The sequence below is a fragment of the Rattus rattus genome, chromosome 5 (genome assembly GCF_011064425.1).
Source record: "Rattus rattus isolate New Zealand chromosome 5, Rrattus_CSIRO_v1, whole genome shotgun sequence".
Lineage (NCBI taxonomy): Eukaryota > Metazoa > Chordata > Mammalia > Rodentia > Muridae > Rattus > Rattus rattus.
Window position 1 is genome coordinate 110,077,143 of NC_046158.1, and position 16,990 is coordinate 110,094,132.

A 16,990-nucleotide genomic window follows, 5' to 3' on the forward strand; every position below is an offset into this window, starting at 1 on the left:
TGTTGGTGGGATTACAAGCTGGTGCAACCACTCTGGAAATCAGTCTGGAGGTTCCTCAGAAAACTCGACATTGTACTACCTGAGGACCCAGCTATACCACTCATGGGCCTATACCCAAATGGTGTTCCAACATATAACAAAGACACATGCTCCACTATGTTCATAGCAACCTTATTTATAATAGCCAGAAGCTGGAAAAAATCCCAGATGCCCTTCAACAGAGGAATGGATACAAAAAAATATGGTACTTCTACCCAAATGGAGTACTACTCAGCTATCAAAAACAATGACTTCATGAAATTCATAAGCAAATGGAAGGAAATAGAAAGTATCATCCTGAGTGAGGTAACCCAATCACAAAAAATAACACACAGTATGCATTACCAATAAGTGGATATTAGTCCCAAAACTTGAACTACCCAAGATATAATCCACAGACCACATGAAGCTCAAGAAGAAGGATGAACAAAGTGTGGATGCTTCAGTCCATCTTAAAAGGGGGAACAAAAATATTCATAGGTAGAGATATGGAGACAGAGTTTGGAGCAGAGACTGAAGGAATGGCCATTCAGAGTCTGCCCCACCTGGGGATCCTACCCATATATATATATATATATATATATACAGTCAGCAGAAGTAGACAGTATTGTTGAAGTCAAGAAGTGCATGCTGGCTGGAGCCTGATATAGCTGTCTCCTGAGAGGTTCAGCCAGATCATGACAAATACAGAGGGGAGCGCTAGCCCCAAAGCATTGAACTGAGAATGGGGTCCCGTGTTGGAAGAATTAGAGAAAGGATTCAAGAAGCTCTAGGGACTTGCAAGCACATAAGAACAACAATACCAACCATCTGTAACTCCCAGGGACTAAAGTAGTACCCAAAGACTACACATGGACAGCCCCCACAGCTTCAGATGCATATGTAGCAGAGGATGGCCTTGTTGGACACCAATAGGTGAAGAAGCCCTTGGTCCTGCCAAGGCTGTACTTACCAGTGTAGGGGAATATCAGGGCAGGGAGGTGGGAAGGTGGGTGTTTGGGAGGGGGAACATCCTTATAGAAAAAGGGGAGGGGAATGGGATCGGAGGGGAATGGTTTATTGACAAGAAACAGGGAAAGGGACTAACATTTGAAATGTAAATAAAAAATATCAATATAAGAAAAGCAAATATCTCAGGATTCATATTAGGCCAAAATTCCCAAGGAAGAAAGAAATAGAACGGGAACTCTGTTTGTAAGCCTCTGTAAAACTAAAGCCTAACTAAAGTGCATTTCATAGATGGGATAGACAATAAAATGGTTCAGGGAAAAGATCAAGCTTATTCCACTTACCTAACCCATGAGTAACATGTATAAATTTTTCTATTATAAGAAAATATAATAGAAATAGAGACTGTTCATCTCTCCTTGGATATCCTTAGCAACCAGCTAGACAGAGAAATTACAGCCACAGCATAATTCCAGAGTGTGTGAGACCTAGGAAGCAGCATGTGCAGCACTATACTCTTAGCTGTTGAATACTGAGATGAAGTAGGACTTATTTGAGATGGTAGGTGCTATGCCTCTTGAGATCCTCTCATACTTTATAGAAAGTTTCACTTCATAAATGGTTTGATGCGGGCTGGTGAGATGGCTCAGTGGTTAGGAGCACTGACTGCTCTACCAGAGGTCCTGAGTTCAATTCCCAGCAACCGCATGGTGGCTCACAACCATCTCTCTAATGGGATCAGATGCCCTCTACTGGTGTGTCTGAAGACAGCTACAATGTACTAATATAAATAAAATAAATTTAAAAAAAAGAAAAAAGAAAAAAGAAATGGTTTATGCTTACATCTGAGTGCTTTGAAAATTTAGAAAAACATATAAGAGATATGCAATCACACAGGTAGAAAAGTTCCCACAAAACTCAAGAACCCTATACAACTGCAAAGTTCTTCATAATATTGTAGTCTGGTAAGGTGAATATGATACCCAATCAGATGAATGAGAAAATTTCTTCAAACCCTGAGTTTTAAATGTTAAAGTAACTACAGAGCTTAAATGGAGGTCCCTGTAAGAATTGCAAAAAAAGGTCCCAAAAGGTAGAAGGTTACTAAACGAAAATCTCTGTATTGGTTGCCCCCCAAAACTAGATGGCAAGACTCTACTTCCATTACAGGATGTAAAGAAATCAATCTCAGATTAAGCTAAAAGTTTCATTTCTAGTGTTTATCTTTTATTGTGCTGGAAGGTGCTATATAGGGTGCTAGGGGAGAGTTATCATCAATGAACCTACTTGGTTTCTGACCCTGCATGCTACATTGTCAACATGCCATGTAATATGTACCACCTGGTAAAATAGTGAAATAACTTCTTAGAGTATAGCCAAGTACTTTCCTGTTGGAAATGAGTCCTATTCCCAAATTCACGTCTGGTACCGTCAGCATTTTCAGGAGCTTGTGGCTAAGAAGGAAGAGTTCCCAGGAGTGAAGCTACGGCTATTATTTTTAAATTTATATGATTTACCTCTCAAATTGCCTTCTAAATATTTATGTTTATAACCATGGATTATTTTGATTTGACTTGGTTAGAAATAAATACAGTTCATAGCAATTAGTGTTCGAAATTATTTCTGATCAATGTGAATAGAACAAGTGAAAAGTGAGACAGCTATAGCAATCTCTAAGGGGTTCTGCTCCTGTGCGACCTGGTTCTGAATCTTTCCTTCCACCTGGGGCGATCCTCCGGATACACAGTTCGGCAGAAGCCACAGTAGCGCTGCCCTCCAGTGATCCTGCAGTATGATCTCCCATGATGAGACCTCCCGCGGCAGCGCGACCTACTACGGACCGGTACCGCGACAGCGACTGGTAGTATGTCTCCGCGGTCGCCCTTAACCGATGTCTCGGTAGTTGCGGTGGTTTCAGGACTGCCACCGGCTGCATGAGTACAGCGATGGCGAGTATTGCCTGTACTTGAGCTGGTGGCTCCTGCCGGACCGGGATCGAGACCATCTGATCCTCTGCCGCCGGCTATGGCTTCGCGAAGACAAGCGGCTGGAGCTGCGGGAGTCGGGTGTGGAGCTGCCGGACGAAGAGCGGCTGCAGGAGCGCGACACTGGCGTCTGGAGCGGCCCGAGCCCGAGGTGGACGGCAAGGCTTTCTCCAGCGGAGGGCAGGGCCACATGTCGTTCACGTACTTGGACAAGGTGGCTGAGGACTTGACTTCCTGTTCAGATCCGAGTTCCGTCCGCAACGACATCTAGGGACTGATGAAGCGCTCGCAAGGGCGAGAGAGGCCTAGCCGGCACTTTCCTCTGTGACCAGGAACCGAGGTTTTCGAGCGACAAAGGAGCAGAGGAACTTCCACTGACAAAGTCCGGACCGAACTCTTGCATTTTCTCTTATTAGGAATCTCTCTAACTGATGCGAAAAGAAGTTTCTTCAGTGAGCAGAACTACAATTATCCGTGTATGTAAAGATAAGCACTTAAAGTACAGTTAGAAACTATATTTACTTAAATCACAGTAGTAAGCTCTCCCCTTAGGGCTATTATCTCTTCAACCATAGGTATTTAGGTTTAAAAGACTACCATGGGTTCCCTTTCAATGAAGTCTTAAACCCAATGTCAATATTGCCCTATTGGGGATGTATGTAAGGGCTAGTAATTGCTATATTTAACAGGCTTTAGAAATGGTTAGGTTATTGGTTTATTTTCTCCTTTGGCATATTGAATAACTCATTCTGATATGACAACCCTCCAGATCAATCCAACCAGTACAAACTTCATTCCTCCAAATGTATGATAGTCTCAGAAATAAATTTTTTAAAAGAGCAGCTTACAGATTGGGAAATGATGTTCATTAACCATAAACCCAAAAGAGGGGTAAATAAACACAGAACTCAAGAAGTTCAACTCCAACAATCCAAAACCCAATTTAAAAATTGGGTACAGAGCTAAACAGAGAATTCTCAACAGAGGAATCTTGAATGGCTGAAAAGCAGTTAAAGACATCAGGAAAATGCAAATCAAAACAACTCTAAGATGACATTGTATGCCAATCAGGATGGCTAAGACAAAAAACTCAAAGGAAAGCACATGCTGGCAAGGATGTGGAGAAAGGGGAACACTCCTCCTTTGCTGGTGACATTTCAAACAGGTACAACCACTCTGGCAATCAGTCTAGCAGTCGTTCAGAAAATTATAAATACTTCTACCTGAAGACCCAGATATACCACTCCTGGGCATATACCCAAGAGATATTCCACAATGCCCCAAGGACATGTGCTCCACTATGTTCATAGAAGCTTTATTCATAATATCCAGAAACTGGAAATAATGTAGATGTCCCTCAACTGAAGTATGGATAAAGAGAATGAGGTTCACTATGTAAAACATTACTACCCAGCCATTACAAACAAGGACAGCATGAATACTGCAGGCCAATGGATGGAACTAGAAATATCTGAGTGATGTAACTCAGACCCCAAAGGACATGCATGGTATGCACTTTCTGATAAATGGATATTAGCCACAAATTACAGAATACCTATGACATTCCCCACAGACTCAAAAAAGTTAAGCAAAAAGGAAGGCCCAAGTGAGGATGAGCCTTCTCACTCAGATGGGGAACAAAATAGTCATGGGATGGAGAGTGTTGGGAGCGATGCCCTTGAAGCCCTCCATTGTTGATGTTATTATTATGGTTAGAATTAAGTATGAGTGGGTTCATGGAAAACCCCCAGCCAGCTGCAGAAGACTAATACAAATCTGGTGGTCAGGATGAATAATAATATGATAAAGCTGTGACCTTGCTGAGAAATACATCTGACGTCAAGAATGTGATGACCTGTAACCTTTCTGAAAAACCAACATCCTGCTAATAGATATGACAAACCTGTGACCTTTCTGACCTCCTGTCAACATCAGCCGATTCCCTGACCACATGAATACTGTGTCCTTGGCCTGCATAAATGTTTCTTACTTCCCTCCTCCCTCTGTTACCCCTGTTATGGTATAAATTCAGCCTTGGAGAAAAATAAAATTGTCGCCTTGATCAGACTCTTGGTGTCCTTCTTCGTGTCCTTGTCCCCCATTCTCTTTCCGGTACCCTCATGCCGTTAAACACAAGTGGTGCCCAGCATGCAGCAGTTTGGAGGTCTCCTGGAGAACGTGGTCCCCCCATGAATAAGGCATTTGTCTTCCTTGTTTGGCAGACCTTTGCTCCCCTGCTTTAACAACCAGGACTGCCCCAACAGTTCAGAGGCTTGGTGTGTGTTTCTCCCTGGATGACGCAGATCTCAGTGGTGAGTGATGGGACAAGCATTCTACAGTCACCTTTTGTGACAGGACTCAGGGAGTCACTCAGGATGCGAAGAATAGGGTTAAAAAAAATTAAAAAAACATTCTTAGATTCTGTAGGAAATCCTTGTCCATAGCTCCCTCAGGAGGGAACAATTGACACAAAAGATAATGCAGAGTTAGTGATTGTTTAATGGATCAGCTGACCTTGTTGCTGAAGTCTGCCCTCTGTAATGAATAAAAATTGTGTGCTTTTTGGGTTTGAGGTTGCCTCTCCCTGCGTGGATGAGCAACCCCTCGTATGTGGATTAAAAACCTTATACCCTCATGCTATTGCAGCGGTCACTTTGTCAATCTGTGCTCTGTGGGTGGCACTCCTGAGGTAAGGCCACTATAGGGTCTTACAATATTTTGGTGCATCAGCCAGGAACTGTGCTTCCCCAGACCACAATTGGCGAGGAGATTGGAGGCAAGCTCGAGCAAATCTGTGTTTTGTGTTCTGTGTTACTTTCTGTTTTGTCTCTGTGTCATGTCTCGTCTTTGTTTCATGTTGTCTTGTGTTGTCTGCGTCTGCTGTCTGAAGGGTTCCAGTCCCCCGCCCCCGAGAGAGATTAGAGTCCCCTTGGTGGTCGCTGTGGGTCCCTTGAGGGGCTTACGGCTTTGACAGGCAGACATGCTAGTTGTCACAGGCCACAGTCCCTAAAGGATGCTTTAGGAGGAGAAAGGAATCTAGAGGACACTCTGGAATCCCATTGGGAGGTGGGATCAGATGGTCCACTGCCTCGCCCAACCTCGACCAGCAAGGAAGACACGACCACAGGAGATCTTCTTCAAGCAGTTTTATTCAGGAACCTTGATTCAATCTTCTGACCTCTCTCTCTTCTGGCTCTCTCTCTCCCGAGGCAGCCCTGCACATGCATAAATAGCTAGCACTGGCCAGTCCTGGCAAAGCCATGTGGGTCATATAGATAGGCTGTCACTGTGGAAGCTAGCCGGGCCAGGCAGACTTAGCCAAATAAAGACTTGTTTACAAAAGGGGTGCAAAGGGAGGGTGGAAGAGTGGAAACCAGCGCCATCTTTGTGTGCGTAGCTCTCTACAGTCCACCTCATCCCAGAAGCAGCTAAGGTTAAGCTGCAGTTTGGGCTAGTACTGAAGGTACCAGGCATCTGTGGAAATCGCTTATAGGATGCTTTGTCTTGGTCTTGTTTGTCTAGTTTGTTCTCTGTGGTATTGTCGAGTGTCTTTTTGGCTTTTGTTTCATTTTTGGACTTGGACTGACAACTGTGTTTGAAATCATGGACTGACGACTGTGTTTGAGATCGATCATGGAACTGTTTGTTTTGTTTGTCAAGGAATTTTACTTGGTCCTCTTGGTGCTTAACTTGGAAATAATTTGCTTGAGAGAAATTGTTTTCTGCCAGAGAATTTTGTCGTTCTCTCTTGAGCCTCCTCCCCAAGAAGAGATGCCCCTCCCTTTGATCCCCTTGACCAGTCTAGCTACTGTTAACAGTTCATCACACATGTATATGAGGACTCCAGGTTAGCGAGAGACCCTGTCTCAAACAGGTATTAACAAGAACCTGAAAGCTTTGCCTTGGATCCTGAAGAAGGGATCTCCCTGTTGCTTAGACATTCACAGCTTCTAAGGAAGGGAAGCACAGAGTGAGGAAGTGTGGGGATGAGGGTGGCAGCTAGCAAGCAAGCTGCAGGCTGCACACAGGCAGCTGCGCAGCTCAGGCCAAGTTGGCGTAAGAGGAGTTTCAAGGTGATGAGCCCAACTGGGGCTGAAGCTTTAACAATAAAAAGATAGTGGAGAGTTAGTAAAATTCCAGTTGCTGCCATCAGTGGCCAGACCTTCAACACTTGCTCACAGGAGAGCGTTCATTAAGAGAAGTTCTTTAAGGGAGCCTGCCTTATCTGCTGGCCCTATTCCAAGAGAGGAGTTGATCTCCAGCATTAAGTCACCTTCCCCGTTAGTCATCATTGACATAGAGAGTGCCTCTGATCCTATCCCTGCAGCAGTCAGTTCCTGCCCCTATGGTCAAAATGCCCCAGGTTGGGAGGCAGGGGAGCCCCTAAAGTAGTTTCAAAAAGGGTCTACAGCAAACTGTGAGTAACTTTGTTTTGCCAGACAGAACAGGCTTTACTCTAGGATGATAAGAGGAGAAAGTCTTGGCACCGGCTCTTCAGCTTACTCTAACTGGAGGCTGTGGCCAAGGTCAGCATCAATGTTTTCTCTTCCATGGCCCTCTAACCCAGTGAGACAGCTTGGTGAAGGGCTACTTCTGCAGTCCTGGGAGGGCTGTAGTTCTATTAAAGGTCAGTACTCCAGTGTTACCAATCTCTTTATTGAATGTAGGAGGCAAGAAGCCCCACTCAACTGTGACACGCTGCCTCGGGAATGGCAGCAGAAAGAGTCCTTATAACCAGTTATCTCTATTATAGCTTACTCTGATACCTGAGGCTTCAATTGGATCACATCCCCCTGGGCAAGCCCCCCTTCAATACTCAAATGCTATTTTCTCCTGGTCTTTTGCCTCAAGGTCGCCAGGCGTGTCTGACAGCCTGGAAGAAACTCACCCCCAAAAGCAGACAAACCACACAATTCTTTTGTCAGCCACTTGGCATCTAGCACCCAGGTCCTAACCATCTCTCCATCCTTTTGTTATTAGTTCTTACTGGAAGCTCAGTGTCCTTTGGAGGCTGGGTCTCTTGAGAGGCAGAGCCACTGAGCTGACACTGAAGTGAAGTACTCCTTAAGGGAAAATCTAAGTCCAGAGAGACGGCCCGTAACAGACTCTGGCTGCCCCTCTGCTTGCCTTTCTGTTTCATAAGCACAAAGCTTGCATTTATTTTTGCAATGGCCTTTTCATCCCAAGAAAGCTTCCTCATTTAGCTGTGTGACTGAATGCTGTTTGTCACCTGATCTAGTTGTTCCACCAGCTCTCACGGGCCACCCTCTAGCTTTCTTGCCTGGCTCTCTTTCCCCTGTTCTTAAGAATTTTATCACCTAATACACTATGTTGTTTTGACTTATAATACCCCCCCCCGTCCTGCTAATAATATGCTTGTTCCAGATTCCCATTGTGAAGGTTCTAATTCTAAAACAAGGGGATGGTATATCCCCCTAAATATTAAATTTACCTCTGGGGGGTAAAACCAGGATTGGACACATGGACATACTTAGGGTCTTAGAATGTATTCATCGGGTGCTGATACAGGGATTATATTTACCACAAAATTGTTATAAAAAAAAAAAACCTGGACATTCCTACTCCCCCGCTTCTGGGTGCTCACCCAAAGTTGGAGCCCAGGAGGCATTGACCATGGTGCAGGGCATGCGACTTCATCTACAGCCTGCACTCCACCGAGTTGAGGAGCTGCTTGCTCAAAGAACTGCACACTTGAGTCCATTGCCGTCTATTAACAAGAAGAACTGGAAGCTCTGCCACGCACTCCAGGACGCTGAGATATGTGTTCTTCTACGATGTGATACCTTTCGTAGGGTTGGGCTTTTTGGATAATGCAATTATGATTGCTGCAGGAACCCAAATTGAATTGTCTATTGGAATTATTTTGTGAATGTCAACATTGGCAGTCAACATATTATTTTTCCTTCTATGTATTAACATATCATTTAACTTTCAGTTATTGATCCTGTACTGTACTGAGTTGGGGTTTGCTTATTTCTGACATAACATGCATGGGATACCTATTAATGTCTTTGTTTTTTTCCTGATGGTTATAACTCAGTGCTGAGGTTTCTCCAAATTATTTAAGATGTTTAATATCAGTTAAAATTGTAATTCTCTGCCTGGTGGCATCCCTTCTGTGATATTTCATGGTAAACATTTATAATCATATAAATTCATTCGATTTTAAACTTCCACATCTACCAAATATGAAGCAGTGTTTTAAGTATATCTATTTTGATTTTTACTCACACTGTCTTTAAGAGTCAGAGGTTAATCAAAAAGAACAATTGTCTGGCCCCCTTTTTATGTAAACTGTATATGTGAACAAGTGTATTTATTTCTGGTTGGCTTTTTACCTTTAATTTCTCAACTTTGAGTAATCACAGTGAATTCTGGTTTGTGAGAGAAAGGCAGTGCTTGGATATTTTCTGTGTCTTAGAATATGGTTAAAGAAAGCATGAAAAAGTCAGAAAAGGATTAAAAAAGAGAAAATGAGGAAGAGAAAAAGCTGAGAACTGGCATAATTGGTTCTCCACATTCCCTTGGTTGTCCACCCTGCTTCCCTCTCTGTTGGGCCCCCTAGTAGGCTGTCTTTCGTTTATATCTTTTGGCACTTGGACATTTAATCATGTAACCAGCTTTATTAAACAACAGGTAGATAAAATAGCAGCAAAACCTATTCAGGTATATTATCATAGGCTAGCTGTGGAGGATGCTTTGATGATGGCCAAGCTCACCTACGCATCTCCTCCCAGCCCAGGCAAGGATATTTTTGTCCTTCAGCTCAAATGAGGCCAACATTCTTTTCTGCCTGCTGTCCTGATGTCTTTGCTGAAAAATCAATGAATTGTCACCCCTGCGTGCTGAGCTGGACAGTCAATGATGGGTAAGAGAGTGATATATTAATGAACAAAGGGCCTAAGACAGGAGGGCCACCACTAGCTGCTGCCTTATCCCATGACAGACCCTGGCCACAAGACAAATATCGGACCCTTGGCCATGTGACAAATATCACTCCAACCTAAGACAGATGCAGTTCCCGAGGGACTCATTCCAGGACAGCATGGCCATTTGGTCACTTTTCATTTGACTATAAGGAAGGGGGAGATGTTGGGAGTGATGCCCTTGAAACCCTCCATTATTAATGTTATTATTATGGTTAGTTAAGTATGACTGGGTCCATGGAAAGTCCCTAGCCAGTTGCAGAAGACTAATACAAATCTGGTGGTCTAGATGAATAATAATATGATAAAGTTCTCTTGTTGAGAAATACATATGATACATCAAGATGCCCAATGTGATGACCTGTAACCTTTCTGAAAAACCAACATCCTGCTGACTAATAGATATGACAAACCTGTGACCTTTCTGACGTCCTGTCAACATCAGACGATTCCCTGACCACATGAATACTGTGTCCTTGGCCTGCATAAATGTTTCTTACTTTCCCCCTCCCTCTGTTACCCCTGTTATGGTATAAATTCAGCCTTGGAAAAAAATAAAATTGTCGCCTTGATCAAACTCTTGTCTTGGCGTCCTTCTTCATATCTCTTGTCCCTCATTCTTTTCCAGGTAACCCCCAACACCTGTGCTTTACAGTAGTGGGTGGTAGGGCCCTGGTGGGAGAAGGGAGGGGGGAACTATAATGTGAGGATCAGGTGTAGAGGGAGGTGGAGAATGAATGGGAATCTGCAGCTGCTGGTTATGGGAGTTGGTGAGTAATTTCTAGGAACTGCCAGAGACTCAGGATGGGGGAAGCTTCTAGGAGTCAATGAAGATGACCTTAGCCAAGATGTCTAGGAGTGGGGACATGGAACCTGAAGAGGCCACCTCTTGTAGCCAGAGAGAACATACTCCAATATACAAATGGAGTGATAAATACACCAACGTATCCACAAAACTTTCAATCCAAATTTGTCCTGTCTAAAAGAAATGCGGGGATGGAGCTGGAGCAGAGATAGAAGGGATCACCAACCAGCTTGGGACTCAGCTCATGGGTAAGGACCAATCTCTGACCGTCTTAATTATACACTGTTATGCTTGCAAACAGGAGCCTAGCAAACTTTCCTCTAAGAGATTCTACCCAGCAGCTAACTGAAGCAGATGCAAATACCCGCAATCAAACATTGGAGGGAGGTTGGAGACCCTTATGGAAGAGGTGGGAAAAGAATTGAAGGCCCTGAAGGGGATAAGAACCCCACGGAAAGACCAACAACACTAACTAACCTAGATCCCAGGGAGTTCTCATAGACTGAGCTACTAACCAAAAAGTGTACACCTGCTGGACCAAGGCACTCTGCATACATTTGTAGCAGTTTTGTAGCTTAGTCTCTATGTGGGCACTTCCCCTAAAGCCTGACTCTGAAATCCATACCTCTAATTCTGCTGCTTGTTTGACCTCAGTGGGAAAAGGTACACCTACTCCTGCAGAGACTTGATGCTCCAGATGTGGAGATACCCATGGGGGTGGGGTGAGGGAAGAGTACTCTCTCAGTAGAGAAGGGAAGAGGTACTGCTGGATGAACTCTGTTAGGGGAGGGGAATGAATAAATAAATGAATAGACAAACAAACAAAACCTTCAGTTCTTGGATAAGTTCTCTCTTCCATTATGTTCCTTGAACCTTTGAACATAAATGTCACATTTATGGTTAAATATTCAGCCAATCACTTATTTTAAATACTTTGACCAGTTATGAATTTCTGCAGTTATGCTACGTGCCTCACTAAGAAGCTTTACTGACAAAAGCTGGCAACTGTAACAATCTATGGAAATGAATATGACAATTTAGAAGGCAATTCAATGGACATATGTTCATTTAGTAAAAACAATAGCTAGTGAAGGGGCTCAAGACCCCATATGAACAATGCCAACCAACCAGAGCTTCCAGGGACTAAGCCGCTACCCAAAGACTATACATGGACTGACCCTGGGCTCCAACCTCATAGGTAACAATGAATATCCTAGTAAGAGCACCAGTGGAAGGGGAAGCCCTTGGTCCTGCCAAGACTGAACCCCCCAGTGAACGAGATTGTTGGGGGGAGGGCGGTAATGGGGGAGGATGGGGAGGGGAACACTCATAAAGAAGGGGAGGGGGAGGAGTTAGGGAGATGTTGGCCCAGAAACCGGGAAGGGGAATAACAATCGAAATGTAAATAAGAAATACTCAAGTTAATAAAGAAAAAAGAAAAAACAAAACAAACAAACAAACAAAAACAATAGGTAGAGCTCTCATACTAAGGCCTATGAACTGCCTAGCCAATCTTTCGATTAGATTTAAGGTACCATTTTTCTACATTTAATCTAAATATGATGCTAAAACTCTAACCAAATATTTGTTTCAATGTTATATTATCTTTCTTTCTTCTTGTTTATACATGTTTATTTCAATAAGATGTGATTCTGCTCATGACTTCATTTTATCAATTGAAGCTCAAACTATGTCAATGAATCATGGAAAAATATAAGAGAATGAGAATCCAAGTCACCTGACTACAGATGTCTATGTAGGGCAGAATGTTTTTGTGCACTGTGTTAGGTTATCCTTGTATCAATCAAATGCTGATTTCTCTGCCCTCATATATTTTTTCGATCTGGACACAGCATTTTAAAATTTGTGAATTTGTAGAATACCCTGTCTTAAGTTTGTGTAAACAATTCTTATTATTTATTCCCTGCCTTGTCAATAAATGTTAATCACCCAATAACTGGGCAGAAGAGAGAATAGGGCAGAAACTTCTGCCAGCCTGGGGAAGGAGAGAGAGAGGGAGGGAGATTCAGATCTCAAAAGAGTCACATGGAGAGTGTTCTTGAAGACACTATGGGAGGATTGGGTACTGGCTCTTCACCCAGTCTCACAACCCCCAGCAGAGGCCTGACTCCCAGGTGCTCTAACACTTCCAGGATCAGAGGTGAGGAGGTTACCACATCTGCCCCAACACCCGGAGTAACTGGCTCCCCCAGGATCCAGGAACATGAGAACCCCCGTCCAGTCAGGGGTAGGGAATCCTTCAGATCTGACCAGTGCCCTGAGTAGACCTTGAGTGCTGGCTCTGCACCAAGTACCAAAACACTCAGAGAAAGCCAGATTCCCAGGTATTGGGGTTTAAATCTTGGCTTGAGTCCAGACAGAACACATCTACATGGTTCCACGTGGAAAGGTTTAATGAGAGAAGAAGAGTAGAAGAGGGGAGAAGTAAAGGCCAGCCCTGAGCATGGGAAGGAAATGGGGGAAGGGGAATGGGGAGAGAAGGGACAAACGGGAAGAGCAGGGAAGAAAAGAGAGCAAAGAGCAAGAGCAAGCAGAGGAGGGGTCAAGAAGCAAGGAGGGGTCAAGAAGCAAGGAGGGGTCAAGAAGCCCCTTATATAGTGTCAGGCACAGCTGACTGTTGCCAGATAGCTGTGGGGGTGGAGCTTAGAATACCAACATTCCCCCCATTTTGGTTTAATTAAAAAAGAAAAATTAGAAAAGCGATGGTGTGGCAGGAATAGGGTTGTGTCTCTAGGGAACCTAGGGAAATGGATGTCTGTCCAGTCTTAAGAGTTGGCTGCTTCTTTGTTGTCCAGGGTCTGTGGAACCATCTGAGGATAGGTCAGAAGGAACAGGTCCAATAGAAGCATCTGTCTGTGAGAGGCGATTGGAACATCTGGAAGATGGTTTCTCTTGAGTAAGCACCTGGACTTTGACAAAATGCTGGAACACACGCATATATTTGCTATAGGTAGAGAATAAGATTAAGCGTGCTTGGGAGAAAAGAAATTTTTTTCTTAGATGTACATTTGAAACCCAGAGGAATCTCACCCTTTGGAATAGGAAGTTAGTGGGAACTTTAGGCGGATGTACTCATCCAGGTGGAGCCTATTTGGTCTGTGAGAGGTAGGTTTGAGTGGGCTTCCTGTAGCTTATACGTTTATAAAAGAGATATCATGAGTTAACAACATGAACAGACTTTAAGATAAGCTTTTTGTGGAACAGAAGGAAGAATTTGTCCTAGTGAACATGTCTTGGATGTCTTGAAACACTTTGCCATGACAAAAAGACAGAGAAAGCAGTTTGCAGATCCTATTTGGAAAGACTGTTTAGCAATAGAGGTGTTCTGGACCTCCCAGACTTGGGGATCTACCTGAGAAACTGCTAAAGGAGGCAACATGTCCGTGTTAGTAGGTTGTCTGTCTAGAAGGAACAGAAGGGCTGCAGGAGAGCTTGAGTTTGGACAAATGGGTGGAGCAAGATAGAGGCTCCCAGCTTAGCTCGAAGATCCCTTCCCAATAAGGGGCAGGGCATGTTGGCACTACCAAAAAGGAATGGCTGAGAGGTACACCCCTAAAAATGTAGCCAAACAGTGGGGTTTGGTGAGGAAGGTAAGGTTGTCTCCCTACCCCAACAATAGGGAATGAGAGAGAGAAGTGGGTCCCCAAAACTCTGTTAGGACTGAGTAAGTGGCCTCAGTGTCCAAGGGGAAGAAGATAGGCTACCCACATACCATGATAGTTACCCAGGGCTCCCTGCTGATGATGGCAATAGTCTGGTCTAGGGAACTCGGGCCCCAGCCCGAGTCGGGTCTAGGGAATTCGTCCACAGCCAAGCCTAGGAGATCTGCTGGAGGGTTACCTGGGTGTGATGTCCCCTGTCCTGTGCAACATGAGGGCAATCGACAGCCCAGTGTCCCTCTTGATGGCACCTAGAACATAGCCCCTTGGCTTGCAGACGTTAGGGCAAGCCCTTTTCCAATGACCTTGTTGACTATATCTGTAACAGGAGCTTAGTGGTCTCCTAGCCCTAGAAGACAAGGAATCCAGTGCAGTGGCTGAGGCTGGTTGGACAGCCTTTGCCAGCCTATGGTAGTTTTGTCTGTAAACCTTCTCATTTCTCCCATGGAGAATCAGCACCAAAACTTCTGCCTGTAGAGTTAGGAGCCTTCTCTCTAGCTTTTTAAGTTGTCTTTTATTGTCAGGGTAGCTCTGGATCCAAATTAGTGTATTGTAATAAAGCCTTTGTAAGTCATTCTAAAAACTGGGATGGGTTTTCCTGCTTTTCCTGGATGACCTCTTGTAGTTTTTCAAAATTTACTGGTTTTAAGACTGTCCTGTAAAGACCAGCCACTCATGATCTATCTCTGGCTAAAATACCACCTATGGAATTATCATTCCATCGGCGATCTTGGTCAGACACTGCCTCAGATCCAATTGGGTATGTTCGTCTCTGTTTGATGGATCTTGTCTATATGTGTTCTTTCCTGCTCCCAAGCTCACTGGCGTTCCTCCAGAAGTAAATTATTAGTAAGGATCATATGTCAAGACAGGGTAGGAATGAAAATCTTAAATAAATTTGACAGGTTTTATAAATAGAGAAAAGAAATAAGGAAACCGTGTCATGGGTGAGACTGTGGCAGGGAGGATTTAAGCCTGTGACACAGAGCACAGCAAGGTTTGGGAATGGCTAATCTGCAGAGCAAGGGAGAGGCGTGAGCACGTGTGTGCAGGCACATGCAACTGAGAAACTGGCTCCAGGGTGGCGGTGTGCGCACACTGGACAAGACAGTGTATAAACTGTTTTTCCTGAGGCTGTGGCAGGTCGAGCATAGGAGCAAAGTCTCAGACAGAAAGGGAGAGCTCGCTGGCATGTGGGTCTCAGCAAGCAGAATCCTTGGAAGGATGGAGCCAGACTCACTTTTCCTGCTGCTGCAATGGCAGGCAGAGCACAGAGGCCCAGCATGAGAGAGTTTGCCAAGTATAGGGCTTGCACGCTCTTGGGAAAGCAAGTCTTACAGAGTCCCTGGTAGACACAAGGAACATGGGGCACTGAACCAGGAGCTGCAACAGTGCAGCAACAACAAGGAAGGGAGGAAGTGGAGGCCCATACTACAGATAGCTAGCAAGAGAGTGCTAGTTTATTGACCACATAGAGATATTGTTCTCTGCTTAGTGTAAATTAGACCAAAACATCCCAGGAAATAAGGACAGGCGGTGAAGACCAATAGACCTGTGGGTGAGAATAGGGATTAGTAACTGCCCCAACCAGTGCTGGGGCTGCACTCAGAGCTATTGCTCCTGAGCCAGAGAGCAGTTTATCCAGGCCCAGCCTGGCATTTTTATCAAAAAAAAAAAAAAAAAAAAAAAAAAAAAAAAAAGCCTCAAAAAAGGGAAGAAAAACTCACCCAAGGGAAAAGGTCCTAGAACGAGGGTCACCGAAAGGATCCATCCCCAGGGGCAGCACAGGTAGCTCCAAGCTCAAGAACGCTCCCCGGAGACCATATGTACATCATGGAAAGTCAAGCTCTGAGATATAGAAAGTGCACAGAGGTCGAATAGGTACCGTGCACCAGCACGTGCTTGAAGAGGGCTCTCTCCTTGGCGGACAGCTGCATGCAGGGCACCATGGTGATAGGGAGGCCTGCTGGACTGACCAGTCAGTACCCAGGACACAGGTTATATCAGCGAGATGCCACAGGAAGTGAAACACAGAGAAGGGTTAGAGTGAAGGTATATGAGTGTTTGGGCATAAAGAACCTCCTTCCATTTACTAGACTAATGGCAGTAATTGTGAAGATCCCATAAAATTGAGGAATTTAGTGTGCCATTATGTGGCCATTTTGAACCATTGTACTGAGTCCAGACATTATTGTGAGGGTGTATCAGTTTGATGTCCTCAGGTGAGGCATTAGTTTTAGAGTTTTGAAATGCTCCAGAAAACATAATCTGGATGTACGTTTGAAGACAATGAATTGCTCGTTAGGGGAAGTTATGAGTCATCTGTACCAGCATCCTAGAAGTAATAACTCCATAACAGCAGCACTCTGCCAGGCCAGGTGTCTGAGTCATCACAGACTCCTGGAGGCCATACACGATGGTTCCGGATCTGCCAGAAGGCATTCCTACCCAGGCCTGGGATTTTGCAATCGACTACGAGAGTCCAGAGGGGAGGGGAATGAGGAAGCCCTTTCGAGGAAATCTCTGCCCAATGATTGAAGTCCTATCTGGTATATTAGCAAGGGGTTCCATTTATCCCATAAAGGC

At 44.4% G+C, this 16,990-nt stretch overlaps 1 pseudogene; it reads right to left on the reverse strand.

Moving 5' to 3' along the window:
- Positions 1-2,660: 2,660 nt before the first annotated feature.
- LOC116901004 lies at positions 2,661-3,239 on the reverse strand (annotated as a pseudogene).
- Between the last annotated feature and the right edge of the window lie 13,751 nt (positions 3,240-16,990).